General features: G+C 37.2%; 1 protein-coding gene across 2 annotated transcripts in view; it reads left to right on the top strand.

Annotated features, from left to right (window-relative positions):
- GRIN3A (glutamate ionotropic receptor NMDA type subunit 3A) overlaps positions 1–14407 on the top strand; it is a 151621-nt gene that overhangs the window by 80361 nt on the left and 56853 nt on the right. The gene's annotated exons all lie outside the window — the stretch shown is intronic.

The raw sequence follows: 14407 nt of genomic DNA, 5'->3' as shown, positions 1-14407 counted from the left end.
AATGGTAAGAACAGCTGTGTGGATATGCTAGAGGAAAAAGTGAAAGAGAATCAGAAAATAATGACCTTGAGCATATTGTGCTAATTGAGATAAGTCAGACAGAGAAACACAAGTACTGAATGATATCACTTATATGTGGGATCTGAAAAAAATCAAACTTGTAAACAACAGACAGTAAAATGGTGGTTACCAGGGAATGAGAGGTAGAGGGAATAAAATTGATGTTTTCAGAGGGTGCAAACTTGCAACAAGCAGTAAATAAGCCATAGAGATCTAATGCACAGTATAATAATATAGATAACAATATTGTAGTGTCACTCTGTACTGTGATAAATATCACTATGATGGCAATCATTACAATATATAAATGTATCAAAGTAACACATTGTACACCTTAAATTTTCACAATGTTCCATGTCATGTGTATTTGCTAAAAAAAATTAATGTAGTATAGTAAAATGCATATACATATTTCTCATTTTATATATGCACATATATACAAACATGTGCATATATGTTCTGTATAATATAATGTATGTATATGTGATATATGTGTGCATGAGAAGTATATGGTATATACATACGTTTTATATGTGTGCATAGATGTGTATATATAAGTGTATGTGCACCAGAGCAGAATTTGCAATGAGAAAACATCAGGCCATTTTTTATAAAATGCCTCACCTCCAATTGCAAAAGAAAAGAATAAGATTCAAAGACTATAGAGACGGCACCTGGGTGGCTCAGTGTTTGAGCATCTGCCTTTGGCTCAGGGCGTGATCCCGGGGTCCTAGGATCAAGTCTCATATTGGGCTGCCCACGGGGAGCCTGCTTCTCCCTCTGCCTATGTCTCTGACTCTCTCTGTGTGTCTCTCATGAATACATAAATAAAATGTTAAAAAAAAAACTATAGAGATAATATTTAAGGGATAACTAATTAGGATGAAAAAATTAGATAAGATCATAAAATATTGTGTTGCCTGAAACTAATATAACACGGCAGGTTAACTATACTGGAATTAAAATTCAAAAAATAAAATAAAATAATGTGTTGAATGGAACAATAATAGGTCCCAGATTCTAAAAGAGATGAACAAGAGGTTATTTAATGTGAAACAATCACCTAGTGAAGATGTCATTCATTTTGGAGAATATAAAGTTTGCCACCAAATGGAAAAGGCAGGAAAGAGTTCTGGACTGCACAAGTCATCTCTCAATATTTTAATATCATTTCAAAAATTAAATTATATTGTTTTAAGTGACAATATAATTTTCATTTGTATCACTTTATATATACGTATTTTTTATATTGTGAGGAGGTACAGTGACAGAGCTTTAGCATAAATATCAATAAATCATCTAAAATCATACACATTAAATGAAAATTATATACAATACAGATTGTATTTCAGAATATCTAAGAATAGGTAGGAAGAGAAAACAAATTAGAGACATAAAGCAATAGGACAAGATACTTACTTAAACACATGCCCCAAATTCTAGAAAGAAATCCTTAGATATATAGGAAGAATTGGTTTTGCTTTTACGGAAATTATTAGTAATTCTACTCCCTAAAAGTTGGTTCCACTAAGAAAGTGACATTTTTTAAAAAAGTCTCAACAAGTGCCATTTACAAGAGATACTTAAAACACCCGAGCTTGGGCACCTGGGTAGCTCAGTCAGTTAAGCATCCAATTCTTGATTTTGGCTCAGGTCAAGATCTCAGCGTTGTGAGATCAAGTGCCATCATGGGGTCCACACTGGGCTTGGAGTCTGCATAAGATTCTCAATCTCTCTCTTTTCCTTCTGCCCCTTCTCCCTCTTAAAAAAAAAAAAAAAAAAGAAAAGAAAAAGACCTTGGCTAAAAACTTAAAAGCTTGATTACTATAGTTCAAAAAAGATAGAAATTATTTAAGTGTATTTTGTTACCTTAGAGTTCATCATAAATTTTACAATAGTAAAAGTAACCTAAATATTTATTTCCTCTCTGAAAATCTGTGTGCCAACCAAGCATTACAATGAAACTGTGAAGACAAATATTTTAACCATTTCACAGTAAATGCTATAACATAGTTACATGAAGAAAGAATCTAGCTGACGTCTGAGACAAGTGTCACATAATGACTGAAGTGTTAATAGCCATTCGTACATGGAATTTTTTATGCATTCATAATACTTGGAGTAAAAATGAACAGCATTTTCCAAATACAATAACTCAAGAATAAATGGAAACATTTGTGCACATGTTTGTTTCATTTTTTAAAATCACCTTGGGCTGAGTCAAACTATGGAAAATTTTAGCTCAAACGAAAATTCTTCCTCCCCCCATTCCCCCTTAAAAAATCACAAGGATGTGAAAACGGGATTATAATGGAAGCTGTCTTGCAACATTAACTGCAGTGTTCATTCTCCTAAAAGCCATAATTCATGGCTGTTCTACAGCCTTTTTCTTTTAGCAATTATGCATATTAGAGGAAAGTTTGAATATATAAAAACCAAATACTGATAGAAAACCAAGCCTCACAAAAGACATATTTACTTGACTATTTTGTAGTGAAGGAAAATATGAGAGCTCACCAGCCTGCCTAAGCCCCAGGTGCCCCTGGTCCAAGGAGGTCTGGAAAAGCATGAAAACCCCAGCCATAGGGCATTGCACAGCATTTACTGTCTAGCATCCATAATCAACTGGTGGTCACTTGCTTCACTAGGGGACAGTGCCTTCAGTGGGAGGAGGATGTTGACAACTACTGGCTGTCTGGAGAATTCAATACAAAGCTTCCTCTTCTAAATAGACAAAGTGCTACAAAGAATACCTCAAACCTATTCCTCCTCCTTTCAATTTCTCTTCTCTCTCTCTCTTCTGAGGTTTATAGGGTAACATGAAAGCAGCTCATGAGAATTGCCCCATGCCATTTTGATTATATATTTCCAGAACCTAGTGCAGAGCCTGGCACTTGATAAATATTTGCCACAAAAAAAAGAAAGAAAGAAAGAAAGAAAGAAAGAAAGAAAGAAAGAAAGAAAGAAAGAAAGAAAAGAAAGAAAAGAAAAGAAAAAAAACCCACAGTAAAAGTTCTCTAAATTCTGTTTCAAGTCAGAAAACTTCCATTTGAGTCTTATCTCTGCTATATAACTGGACTTTGTGATCCTGGACAAGGTACTCAAACTCTAAACCTCAAATTCCTCACCTAAGAAATAGAAATGAAAACAATACCTACTCCTGGCATGGTCCTTAGGCAGTTAGGAGATATTGCATATATAAAATTCCTGAGCGGAGTGCTGGCCTCTGACAGTGTTCTATGATTATTTGCTAAATCTAAATTCTCCAGAGTTGTAGATAACCATAATCCCAGGGTTGTAGATGACTGGATGAATGAAGAAGGACAAATTGTATCTAATACAAGGACTGAGGATGTACGCTGGTTACTTTTCTTAGACCTCTAACAGTAGGCCAAGACCAAATGCATCCTTGACTTCTCCAGGAAGAATTACAGCCAACATTCATGGCACTCAGGATTTATGCTTTAACATTCATCTTTAAAATAAAGCCTGTGACCATTTTTAATGGGAAATCTCAGAAGAAGCCCAGAAGTATTACCAAGGAATTTGAAATTTATTTGTAGAATTTACAGACTTATAATAGCCCTCCGAGCAAGTAGCATAAATTTTAAAATCTGAAAGGAACACACACACACACACACACACATACACGCACACATATATACAGGATGAACTTATTGTGCCCCCTCGTTATCAGATTAATAAATCATCCAGCAAGTTATTCTCCATGCCTAGAGTTAGTGGAAGATATAAAGGGCAATGCATATAATTTTTGTCCTCATAAAATGTGTAATCAAGTTGAGATTAAAACACCACGGAAAACAGGAGAGGAAGTGTGTTCACCATTAAGTACTCAGTGGGGATATCAGTATTCCTGACCGCCCTATTAGAAGTGGCCTCTCCACCTGACTTTCTATCGCATCATACCATTTTTTTCTCTTCAATTGATCACTAATCTGTAATTATCTGGTTTGCTTTTTTTAAAGATTTTATTTTTTTGTTTGAGAAAGATTGAGAGCACAAGCCTGGGAGGGGCAGAAGGAGAAAGACGAGCAGATTCCCCACTAAACTGAGAGGGGATCCAAAGTTGGGACTTGATCCCAGGACCATGAGATCATGACCTGAGCCTAAGGCAGATGCTCAACCACTGAGCCACCCAGGGGCCCTTCTGGTTTGCTTTTTGTTAATTGTTTTTCTCTATAGGAGTAGACACCTTTTCTATATTATTAATCCTAGTGACCATCAACTAGAACAGGGTATATATGACATATATATATGTGCTCAATCAATGAATTCTTTGTTCTTCCTATCACCTGACCCAGGAATTCTAACTTAGATGGCAGGCAAGACTAAATCAGAAATATGCTTGAAAACTTTTAGCAAGAAATCATTTCTTTTTCTCTGTTCTTTCTACCAATTAATATAATTCCAAAAATAATGATGAGACATTGAGCTGGTTTCTAAAACAGTTCAAGGAAACTCATATTCCCTTAAGAAATAGATTCAAGTAAACCACTAATCGTGCCACACAATTTTTAGTGAAATAATAAAAATATGTAAAAGAGAGAAGTAGCTCCCACAAGGATAGTTAACTCTTCCTTGGGAAGATCAGAGAGGCTTCTAAAAGGAAATGTATCTGATCTGGATTTTCTAGGAAGACTAGGAGAAGGGAAATGGGAACTCCAGACAGAGGTAATGTGTGCAAAGGCAAAGTTGGGCCAGATGACATAGGCTCAAAGACAGAAGATCTTAGTTAAATTTCTGGATCCTCATTTATAGTTGTTACCACTCTGTCATTTATCTCTTACTACAATAATGCCATATAACAAATCACACAACACCAGTGGTATACAACAAAAACATTTACGTAGCTCTCAAATTTGCAAGGTTCAGAAGACCTAGTATGGGCTCACTTACATATTGAGGGGTCAGCTGTCTGTTGGCTGATCTAGGGTTTCCTCAGTATTTGGTAAGGTTACTTGGCTCTGTTCCACCTATCTCATCCTCCAGCAGGCTAACCCGGGGTGTGTCCTTCTTATGATGATAGCAGAGGGCTATAGCAGAAAGGTAAAAGCATTTTTCCAGAACTGTGCTTACATCATTTCTGCTAACATTCCAATGACCAAAGTAAGTCACCTGGGCAGAACCAGAGTCAAAGAGGGAGGATACTCACGATGACATGGCAAAGGGAGGACTTGGAGCCATGAATACAATTAATAGGCTGTATACACTTAATGTCTCTAGAGTTTAGTTTCCTCGTCAATGAATGGAGAATACAACAGTTCCTCTCTGTTAACATCCCAGGGTTTGGAGGAGGATATGTATAGAAGGTGTTTTTAAAGTTCTTTAGCTGAGAATAAATAGAGAAATAACAAAGAAAGTTACCTTGGAAATCTAAGCAATCAGTGGTTAGACACACCAGGTAGCCACACATTTAAACTTAAACTTCTGTTTCATGTTCCTTAAACAAAACAATCATCTCAATCAAGGCTAGTACATTTTCTAGGCTCTAATCAAAAAAGGACATCTAAATGCCAAATTCAGTCCTGTAGAACTCAAGGTAAAAACAAGAATACCCATGATAACCACTAAAATATCAGCAATAGCTACTTTTAGAGGAGGCAGTAGAATCAGGGAGGAAAAAGAGATACTATAATGTTTTATGCCATGAAACTTCTGTTTGCATTTTACAGTGAGAATAGATTTGTATATTACTTATAGCATTAAATAAATGAATATGCTTTTGATTTTTTTTCAGAAAGTGAAACTAGCTAAGTTTTCTCATAATTACCATTTCAACAGTTTAAATGTTAATCCAGATATTCAAGGTTGTTTATGTTCACTTTTCATTCTTCAATATCTATGTATTCACTGAACATTATTTTAATTTGCAACTTACATATTCTCAAGAGTCCAGGAAGCTAGGTTCTTTTCTCAATTTTGCCATAGTTAAGTCTGTGGTCTTGGGTTCTTCTTTTTTTTTTAAGATTTTATTTATTTATTCACGAGAGACACAGAGAGAGAGGCAGAGACACAGGCAGAGGGAGAAGCAGGCTCCCAACTGGGAGCCTGTTGCGGGACTCGATCCCAGGACCCCAGGGTCACGCCCTGAGTGGAAGGCAGAGGCTCAACTGCTGAGCCACCCAGGCTTCCCGGTCTTGGGGTTATTCATGTAACTTTGGTCAACTCTAGTTTCTTCATCTGCAAAATTAAAGGATTAAATTAAATAAATTATTATTTATTAAATAATAAAATTAAGTGGTTAATTAATTAATTAAATGGTTCTAACATCACCTTAAGTCTAGCATGCTGTAATTCTGGGAAGAAAATGATTCATTTGCAAATGAACCTCCTTATCTACTACCAGTCAGAATATGAAACAAACAAAAATAATTCTAAAAGTAGTGAATTCTAAAAGGAAGTATTAATTCAAAGTTTAATCAGTAAACAGATTTTTAAATCAATATTTTTCATTAAAAAGTTCATTATTTTTAATGTATACTGATGTAACAGATGATGATTTTTAAAACAAATACCTTCCACTTACAACTACTTTTTTAAGCTGATGAAATACATTTAATTTGTTTTAAAACGTATGCTTTTTAAACTTTGCAAGTTCTGAGTTAGCTTTTGTCTTTTCCTTCTCTATATTATGGGCATATTCACTCATCAAACACTCACTACACAGGGATCCCTGGGTGGCTGAGCGGTTTGACGCCTGCCTTTGGCCCAGGGTGGGATCCTGGAGTCCCAGGATCGAGTCCCGTGTCGAGCTCCTGGCATGGAGCCTGCTTCTACCTGCCTCTCTCTCTCTCTCTCTCTGTCTCTCTCTCTCTCATGAATAAATAAATAAAACTTAAAAAAAAAACACTAAACATTTATTTCTACTATCTAGTTACTAGACACAGTTCATGGATCTGTTCTTCCAGTTTGCACCAAGCCAGCTTCTGCATAAGAATTATAAATTCATTTCATTCTCTTAATTTATTTGCTGCTAGGATTACTCAAGATGGTGGAATCAGAACTCACATTCAGGTTAAGTGTCAGAGGCCACACACAAGTAGTATGTTAAATGCACGTATGACATAGCTCCACTTAGCTCTTTATAATCTTGGCCAAATTGCTTAATCTTGCTGATCCTCATATTTCTCAACTGCAAACTTTATGAATCATCACATGATTTTTTTTCTTTCTTACTTTTACATGAAAATTTCTCAAATTTGCAGAAGAGAGAGAAAGAAAATGCCTTTTTAACTCAGCTGACTGCTGCCCTCTGATGCTTAGCTCACAAAGCAAAATGCTACTTTGGTTGTGCTGCTCTTGTGATTCATTTAACAGGAGCAAATGTGCTGAACAGAAAAGAAAGATAAGCAAACACCGGCTCAGTCATAAACTGGGAGGTAGTCTCAAGTGGAAAAACTGGGAGCAATGGTACAGGCAAGATGCCCTGGTAGGGAGAGCCATCTTCTCCTGGATACATTTGTTCAGAATAAATACTTGAATCTTTGAGAGCCCCTTCACCGTAAGAGCTCGATCACTGATTCCCTGAGCTCCAGAGGAAAGACAGATTGCCTGTTCAGCTGTGGCAAATAAAATTATTGGATATAGCCCAAGTCACCCCCAAGGGCTAGCCTAGGAGAAAAATAAAGCAGAAGCGAAGGATTTCTCATCTTACTGTATTTGGTATCCTGTCTTTTTGTTTGTTTGATGCTTTGCTTTAGCAGCTTCTCTAAGAGGCTGGTTTCCTGGGCCCATGCTATGGGATTACTGACCTTTAGGCTAAACTTACTACGGTACTTTTGTACACAGCCCACCCTGAATGAAGTCCAAATTGGACATGCTTTAATATTTAATTCTTCTGAGCTATATAGTTAGATAAAAACTGGCATTAAAGCAAGTTCCTATGCCATAGATTTGGATGGAGTTGTGCCAAAAAGCTTACATCACCAGACTGGAGGTAAATTTATAGCTGTTTTCATTCATTTGCATTTAATCAGCCCAGAATTGCTGACTCTAGGTTCAGTGGGGACCTTATTGCCTGCTCATTCTGCAGGGTACAGTACTGCTGGTGATGGGCAATGACTCAAGTGAGAAGTTTGGGTTCCATAGTCTACAGGTCATTTTTCACCTTGAAGTTTGGCTGGATAGCCAGTCAATTATAAAACCAGGGTTATTCTCATGCCATGGCTTAGAGAAATCCTCCCTTTTTCCGTAAAGGGTGTTGGTTCTGACCTCAGCTGACCTGGTTCATGCACTAATTGTGCCGCTTACCATGGAATCACATCTTTGGCAGAATTATGGTTCTAGACAATTGTGTTATGATCATAATTAAATCCCACTTGAAAATCCCATTAAGACAATATGTTACATGTAGTTGAGTTCTAGAATCATCTGATAAGTGTGTATAACTGACTCCAATAGCATGGGCTGAAGACCCTGGGGAAAGTTATTTCATGTCTCTGAGCTTCATTTCCACATTGATGAACTGGAGTTATTAACAGAACCTACCATATAGGGCTATAGGAAGGCTGAAATGAGGGGCACCGGGGTGGCTCAGCAGTTGAGCACCCGCCTTTGACTCAGGTTGTGATCCCAGGGTCTTGGGATCAAGTTCTACATTGGGCTCCCTGCAATAAGCCTACTTCTCCCTCTGCCTATGTCTCTGCCTCTCTATGTGTGTCTCTCATGAATAAATAAATAAAATCTTTTTTTCAAAAAAGCAAGGCTGAAATGAGATGATGAATGTGGGCAGCCCATATATAATCAGCACAAGAAATGACAGCTATGGGTATTAAGATATTGTTAAGAGCTAATTAAGATCCTATAATCAGCTCTTAGGTCCATGTATAATGGCTAAATTCTTTGAATTAACCATTTTGCAGATAATGGGTCACTGCAGTTAAGGGGATAGCCAGTAAAACCGTAGCAGTTGAGAGCATAAACCATAGAGCTCAGACTGCCTAGCTCTCTCATTTACTAGTTCCATAGTTTAGACAAGTTAGTTGTTCTGTGTTTCAGGATTCTCATCTATAAAATAGATAAGATGATAGAATCATCCTCGTAGGGTTGTAAGTATTTAGAAAGCTAATATGTCTAAAACATTGAGACAGCGTGTGGCACATGGTGAACTACATCATCGCCACCACCACTGTTGTGATTATGATTATTCCATGCTTCTTCTTTGGAAATACCAGTAGTGTGGGTAGCACCAGTAGTGAAATAATTCGTCTGACATATGAGGGAGAAATGGACTTTGCTCCACAAGATCACTGAAAATAAATTGGGATTAGAAGGGGATTTTGAAGAAGACAATTGGAAGAGTCTCAGTGAACTAAATAAGATCGGCAGTTCCAAATGAATAGAATAAGACATTGAAACCAGGGCTAGAGAAGAAGCCAGAGACTTCCATGAAAGAAAGGAAATAGGAAATAAAGACATAGGTTGAACATTTGTAGTAGAATAGCTACAAATTTCCCTGTAGAAATCCTATAATTCTTTGGTTTGGTCTCTAGCATCTAAAGACTAGATACCCCATGACAATAGGCCCTATCCTTGTATTACTATACATGACACAAATATATTGTGGACTACCAGAGGCCTAGTAAATGAAGACTACAATGCTATTTCATACATGTTGTTGAACAAATTTATTTGTTAAAGAAGGAAATAGAGACCAGAAACTTAATGTGGGCACCTGGCTGCCTCAGTTGGTAGGGCATGTGAGTCTTGATCTCGGGGTTGTGAGTTTACATCCTATGTTGGGTATAGAGATTACTTAAAATAAAATTTTTTAAAAAGTCTAGAACTTAATGGTTTCATAAATAGTAGATGGGGAAATGTTGAATATAGCATACTAAAAAGAAGAAATAATTTTTAACGGCCATATTCATTTGGGGAGGGGATTATCCATTCAACAGGATTATACATTTGAGCTTGATTTAGGGTTTTTCTTTTTTATATGTATAAAGATTTTATTCATTTATTTGACAGAGAGTGAGAGAGCACAAGAAGGAGGGCCAGCAGAGGGAGAGGGAGAAGCAGGCTCCCCACTTCAGCCAGGGAGCCCGATCCGGGGCTCAATCCCAAGACCCCGGGACCATGACCTGAGCCAAAAGCAGATGCTTAACCAACTGAACCATCCAGATGCCTCCCTACCTTCTTTTGAATAAAGATTTTATTCATTTATTTGACAGAGAATCAAAGAGCACAAGCAGGAGGGCCAGCAGAGGAAAATGCTTTTGGGTTTTTCAAGCTCACCTTTGCCTAATTTTTGGGACCTAGAGCAAGTCCCTTCTTCACTTTTCTCATTAAGGACCTAAATTTCTTTACAGAAAGTACTACAAGAGTATGTTTAGATACAAAGACTCTGGAGTCTGACTAAGTTCAGAACCCTCCTATATGCCTTATTGACAGAGTGATCTTGGAGAATTTATTTAAATGCAAGTCTTGGTTTCTTGTGGGAAAGTTGGAGATGGTAGTAAATACGCCCATAAGGTTGTTACTAGGCTTAAAATATATAATCCAAGTTAAGGTTTTAGCACAATGCTTGACATATAGAGAATGCCTTAATAAATGGAAGCTACCTGTATTATTAGCTATAAAAAGAAATAGACTAAATGATCTGTAGCATGTCCTCCAGCCTAGACTCCTTATTTTTATAGCCTCCCCGACTTTGGCATCTCTTTTCAAGTTCAGTACCTAGGCCCCACCAGTAACTCACAGACAGTGGGATTAAGATGGCCAGTGTGGCAGCAGCGACAATGTGTGTGAAGATGTGGGGATGCTAGCAAGGGAAAAGGAGCAGGGTTCAGTCTTCCTACAGCTATTCCTAGACTACCAGATGTGGAGCACAAGCATTTGCCGCCCCCACCAGCCTCCCCCATCATGGGATACACGATGAATGTGTTTGTTTTCGGGAAGCTTGGCCAACCCATCTAGCTTGTTTTTTATCTTTTATGAATAGAACACAAAACCCATCAGACTGCTTGTGCCTTGTGAATGGAACAATATGCATGAATGAGTTTTGTAAATAGCACAGTTCAAATGTTGCTGTTTTTGCTGCTGTTGCTATAATTGTGATTAATACCTTGTTCAAAAACCTGAAGGGTATAGGCTTTCTGTCTTACTTCTTTAAACTGGCACTTGTTTGCATTAAATTGACCATTAGTCTTGAGGAAGCCTATCATATCTATAGTTTTTTTCAGAGAAGAAAAATCTAACCTGAAGGCAGTATAAACTAGAGATTAATAGCACAAGTTCTTTGGATTCAGTTCCTTGGTCTGCCATTTTCTGGTTGTATGGCTTTGGGCAAGTTGCTAAACCACTTTAAGCTTCAGTTCCCCCGTCTTTAAAATGGGGATGATGATTATATGTACCCTAAAAGGATGCTGTAAGGATTAAATGAGGTGATAAATTTAAGATCTTGGCACAGTGCCTAGAATAAAGGAAAGGTCCAGTAAGGTTTAGCTATTACCATTATTAAAATAATGAAAGAAATACTATAAGAATCATTAATAACTCCAATTTTGATGAGATGACAAATACACAAAGTACACATCTCCAGGATGAGCAATGGGGGAAAGTGGCAAAGTAGAGAATGAAATGAAGGGAAAAGTTCAGCTAGAGTGAATAGATGTGTCCCTGGCCAGTTCTCCCAACTTCAGTCCTTTGGGGACCACCCCAGTAGCACCTGGCCTTGGATTTAAAATTTAATTCCAAATTAACCCAAGGATCATACTAATGCTTTGTTTTGAAATTTTGTGACCAGTTTTTCTATTACTGACTCTAAAAAGAAACAAAGGACTGTAGTAGTTGGGACCCCCTGTTGGAATACTGATACTCCACTTAGCTAGATGTGAGAGATGCGCATAATGCTAAAGCCAAAATCTGTGCAGTGCCAGGAAGCCTGCTGAGATTTATCACACCTACCTCTGTTCATTCACCTGCGAAGATGGCATCCCTTAAGTGATGGATGGGTTTTTAGAATAGAGAGTAAAATTTCAAATATGAGAATCCATGAAATAGGTCAATATTGCCCATACCATGGGCTGGCAGACATTTTCTATGTGGGCCAGATAGTAATATTTTAGGCTTTCTGAAACCATATAGTTTCTTTCACACTTACTCAACTCTTCTGTTGTAGTACAAGAGTCTATGTAGTACATATATGTAAATGAATTGCCATGGCTGTGTTCCAATAAACCTTGATTTACAAAAGCAAGTGGGAGGCCAGAATTGGCCCATACGGCATAGTTTGCTAACCTCTAGACTATACAAGGGATTTGATGCAATGATTCAAGTTGTCAGAAGCATTGGGACTAAAGCTCATAGAAATCAAACATGATGCCAAAGAATGTTGTTGACTAGAGATTACCTGACCTAACATGGAGGGCTTCAGGCAAAAAACGAAGAGAGGAAATAAAATGCTTAAATATAAATGGAGAGCCTAAATTTTGTAGAAGAAAATAAGAATAACATGAAAAAAAAGAATTACAACATAAAATGTATTCAGTAATTCACATGAGAGAAAGACTGAGCGGGGCTCAAGAATGTTGTTTGCAGCCTAATTTTTCTGTATTCCAATGTTCAGAGCACGAGTAATAACTAGGTGAATACACATCCCTTTTGCTGGGAACAGTCTTAGTGTTCCTGTTGTCCCTCTGTGATAATCAATAGTGACCCCTGTTGGAGAAGTGTCCTAGAGTGCAATATAAATTATATAGCCAAAGCTGTAAGAACCAAAATGGTTTTGAAATTGTAGCATAGACAGGTATGTGTTATTTAATGTTAAAATTTGGACACTAACGCAAGTCTATAAAGGCAGAAAATAGTGCTAGGTAGGGTGAGGGCGTTAGATAGGGTGAGGCCTTCAAATCATACAGAGTCAGATTCAAATCTTTATCGCTTTCTGCTGGTCTTATACAATGTGCTGAATCCCCTTGAATCTTAATCTCATATATAATAATAAATAATAAATTTAACAATCTTATCAGATTTAAATGTATTAACATATAGTTAATACATAAAAAATGTTCACTATTACTTCATTATTATTATAGATTCAGGTGGGTAGTTTGATTAGGTGGGACATAGAGTCATCCTTCCTATACAGAAGATAGGCTTTAAGAGGAGTGACTTCCTTTTCTCTGAAGACATTCAAGCAGGAATTTAACAAGCCCTTAATAGTGGTGTTATAAATAAGCCTTGCTACTCAAAGTCTGGTCCATGAACCAAGTGTCAGCATCATCTGGGAGCTTATCAGAAATGTAGACTGTCAGGCGCCAACCTAGCCTTAATGAATCAGAATCTACATCTTAAAGAAACTCCAGCTGGTATGGCCTGCTACAAAGGATTCAGAAACCAGTGGATGATTATGGTAGATGACTTTTAAAGCCCTTTCTGAACTCTGAGACCAATTAAGAATATTCTAGAGTCCACAGGTTTTAAGTGAATAAAATAATGGCATGGGGAGAAGCCATGGTCCCAATAACTACTGCATTCCATTCCACTGGGCAGGTTAACAATGGCCCTTTCCACCCAGTTCCAAAGAACATTAAACCAAGGCTAGTGACTACATTCCACTTATTAGAATACAATCTCAGATAAATATGAATGTGGACCTTGAATAAAAATAACCAACATTAAGACTGTTTTTTAATCTAAAGCATCATATCTCCTTGGACATAGGCCCTTGATCATTCCTTGAGTTTGCTTCCGTTTTGTTTTGAGCCACTTCTCTGCTTTCTGCAAAATGCATATCTGATTATTCTCTATGCAGGTGCTCTGGGTAGAGTTCAATATTCCATTAATACTGAACAGTTCACATACAAATAGATAGTTTAACCTTAGATATTTCCCCAAGGCCTGAAGGGGTTGAAACAAATATAAAAAACTAGAAGAGCTGGTGAAATATTAAGCTGAAACTTTAAAGAAATTTTGTTTTTCTCCCTGGGACTTTCTGGTGATGGTTGTAATGCAGCACAACTGCTTTAGCTCTTTGTATACTTTTATCCTGCCTCCTTGATGCAGGCTTTCTGACATCCCTGGCTGCTTGAATTACATACCACGTGGATACACAGGATGGACTATGCTCATCCATTGGGTTGCATCAATTGTTTCTAAGATCCCTTTTCTGATTCCATTATTCTGTGATTGCCTGAGTAGGCCATTGTATTCTTCCACTAGAATCTCACACACGAAAATAAAAAAGAATATATCATTTCAAAAGAATTAAGAATTAAAGGGAAAAAACTAACTTTTAAGGGGAAAGAAAGACAACATGAAGTAGGACAAAAGTATCAAGTTTGTAATGTGTCTAACCCAAGGGAATTTTGTTAAAAATAACCAA

This window comes from Canis lupus, chromosome 10 (genome assembly GCF_048164855.1).
Source record: "Canis lupus baileyi chromosome 10, mCanLup2.hap1, whole genome shotgun sequence".
Classification (NCBI taxonomy): domain Eukaryota; kingdom Metazoa; phylum Chordata; class Mammalia; order Carnivora; family Canidae; genus Canis; species Canis lupus.
Note: the sequence above shows the minus strand (reverse complement) of the source record. Positions and strands in the feature narration are given on the sequence as shown.